Below are 3,383 nucleotides of genomic sequence, written 5' to 3'. Positions count from 1 at the left end.
AAAAGTATTTCATTCCAAGAGTTAAGTCCAAGGTCAAAAACTGCGTGCGAAATTGTAAAACATGCACGATTTTCAAACAAAATACTCGTTCACAAATCATGGCAGCCCTACCGCCAGAGCATTCAACCTTCTCGCTACTATTCACCTACACCGGTCTTGATTTTGCAGGACCGTTCGAGGTCAAATCATCACCACTTAGAAAATCACCGATGCTCAAAGGATACGTTTGTGTTTTTATTTGTTTCTCAACTAAGACACTTGGAGCCGTGCTCCGAACTTTCCACCAAAGCCTTTCAAGCCACATTCTCCCGGTTCGTTAGAAGACGAGGCCTCCCACAACGCGTCTTCTCCGATAATGGAAAAAATTTCGTAGGCGCCAGTAGGGCCTACCGCCAAGATTTCAAACGATTCCTTAAAGAATCATCCGACGACTTACGATCCCAATATTCCATACATGGCTTTGAGTGGCAGTTCTTACCACCAAATGCTCCTCACATGGGCGGTCTGTGGGAGGCAGCCGTCAAAAGCTTCAAACTCCATTTCAAACGAATCGTTGGGAGTAATAATTTCACCTTTGAAGAGCTCGCCACACTACTGGCTCGCATAGAAGGAATGTTAAACTCTCGACGACTCTCCCCCATGTCAGATAATCCTCAAGAGCTTTTAGCCCTAATGTCTGGTCATTTCTTGCGTGAAGCTCCTCTGATTGCAGCGCCAGAACCCCAAATTGACAATCTTTCGCTTCAAAATCGGTGGGAGAAATTAAAGCTGTCGCATCAACAATTTAGTCAGCGCTGGAAAGATGAATACCTTAAAGAATTACATCAAAGGTATAAGTGGAAACTCCCGCACCACAGTCTTTCCGTTGGCGACTTCTTTGTCATTAAAAACGAACTATTACCTCCAAATGAATGGCGTTTAGGCAGAGTCGAAAATGTTTATCATGGCTCGGACAAAAAAGTCCGCGTTGCCGACATTCGAACGCAACATGGTACTTTGACCATACCAATTGTCAAACTATGTCCGCTTCCGTTTCAAACAGACTTATCTCATCCACTGCCTTGACAAAAATTTACACAATTCTACTTCCTCACCACCATAGTCATACATTTTCTGACAGCTTTCAATAAAACCAATCTCATTTACAGGGAACCGAAAGGGTACGCCCCGTGGAAGCTATTGCCACGCACCGCTCGCCCGCGATCCCGATGTGCATCAGTGCCTCATATGTTTTAAATACCACGCCTTACGGTTCTGCAAAGAGTTCCAAATCATGGGAATAGAGGAACGCAGGGTTAAGGTGCGGTTCTTGGAGTATTGTTCCAATTGCTTGGCCCGCACCTACAGTGATGTTAGGGATTGCCGCTCAGATGGGAGGTGCAAAATCTGCAACCAGTTGCACCACACCCTCTTGCACCGTCCGACACCTGAGGAGGAGGCAGCTTCGGCTCCGGCCCGGCAACCAACGGCACGGCCAACGGATGCTCGTGCCCGCATCGAGCTGGACAGAGTCATTCGTGCATTTCAACGTTTGCGGGATACGCTTGCACCTGTGCAACGGGGCCGGCATGTTTAAGTGACTTGCGCTCACCTAAATTTCCGAAATGACTTGCGTTCAAAATGACTTGCGTTAATGCATTCCTGCCTCCCTTCCACATTACAAGCATCCCTGCTGGATGTGGAAGTCCGAAACGTACACTGGAGTTACCTTCCAGTGTTACCATCCGATTCTGGAATTGCCTTCCAGTGTGCCCTATAAATTAAAGGCTCGCATTGCCACCGGCCTCTTTTTTCCTTTTGAAGTCACCCGAAGACCAGAGCGCATCGTGGGAAGCTACACATCTTTTCTACATCACCATATATTTTTACATAATCATATATTTTCTACATCAGCGAGGGAATTACCGCGCGGACTCCTACTATTTGCGATACCCGGATCCAGCAACACTCATTTATAAGTATACGATTTTTGCTATGGTAACTTGCCTAATGTTACAAACATATATTGTAAATATCCGTGATCTTACAAAGTAATCTACCATGAATTAAAAGTACAAATTTCCCATTGAATCTATTTGCCAATTGCATTATTGTTAAGAAGTGATCTACAACGAATTAAAGTAAGAATTTGCCATTGAATTGATATTCAAATAGATATTTAATAGTCACTTTACTCAGTGTTTAATAATCATCTCCATATCAGATACAGTCCATTAATCTAATTTTCTCATTCATATTATAAATTTTTCTCACAAGTTAGTTAATAAGTCATATTTGTCAATGTTATTGTGGCTTATTAAAATTTTATTTTTAATATTTTTTTTTTTATTTTTTTTTTTACAGAAAATTAATTAGCAACAAGAGTTTACGGAATGTACATAGCTCAGTGGTTAACGCTTCTGACTTCGAACATTGATTACGTAGGTTCGATCCCTGCTGAAGTCTAGAAAAAAGAAGTCTGATGAGGAGATGTGTTGATCTCCGAAATAGTGCTATAACTTCTACCGCTTAGACTTTGTTGTTTTTTCAATTTTTCCTAATAAACAATCGTGGTACAAAGCTCAATAAAAAATATTAAAAATAAAATTTTAATAAGCCACAATAACATTGACAAATACATAGTTTAGGAAGAGCCTGCCTGAAACTATACAAAAAAGCAAATAAGCAAATGTATGTATAGAATTGACGACAACAACCACGCTATCGAGTTTAAATAGCGGCAAATCAGCTGCACTTGATTGTAGTTGGTTGAATAAGGAAAATGAATTAGCAACAGGAGTTTACGGAATGTACATAGCTCAGTGGTTAACGCTTCTGACTTTGAACATTGATTACGCAGGTTCGATCCCTGCTGAAGTCTAGAAAAAAGAAGTCTGATGAGGAGATGTGGTGATCTCCGAACTAGTGCTATAACTTCTACCGCTTAGACTTTGTTGTTTTTTCAATTTTTCCTAATAAAGAATCGTGGTACAAAGCTCAATAAAAAATATTAAAAATAAAATTTTAATAAGCCACAATAACATTGACAAATACATAGTTTAGGAAGAGCCTGCCTGAAACTATACAAAAAAGCAAATAAGCAAATGTATGTATAGAATTGACAACAACAACCACGCTGTCGAGTTTAAATAGCGGCAAATCAGCTGCACTTGATAGTTGTTGGTTGAATAAGGAAAATGAATTAGCAACAAGAGTTTACGGAATGTACATAGCTCAGTGGTTAACGCTTCTGACTTTAAACATTGATTACGCAGGTTTGATCCCTGCTGAAGTCTAGAAAAAAGAAGTCTGATGAGGAGATGTGGTGATCTCCGAAATAGTGCTATAACTTACCGGTTAGACTTTGTTGTTTTTTCAATTTTTCCTAATAAACAATCGTGGTA

The sequence above is a fragment of the Rhagoletis pomonella genome, unplaced genomic scaffold (genome assembly GCF_013731165.1).
Source record: "Rhagoletis pomonella isolate Grant_MI unplaced genomic scaffold, Rhpom_1.0 Rhpom_scaffold_00003, whole genome shotgun sequence".
Lineage (NCBI taxonomy): Eukaryota > Metazoa > Arthropoda > Insecta > Diptera > Tephritidae > Rhagoletis > Rhagoletis pomonella.
Note: the sequence above shows the minus strand (reverse complement) of the source record.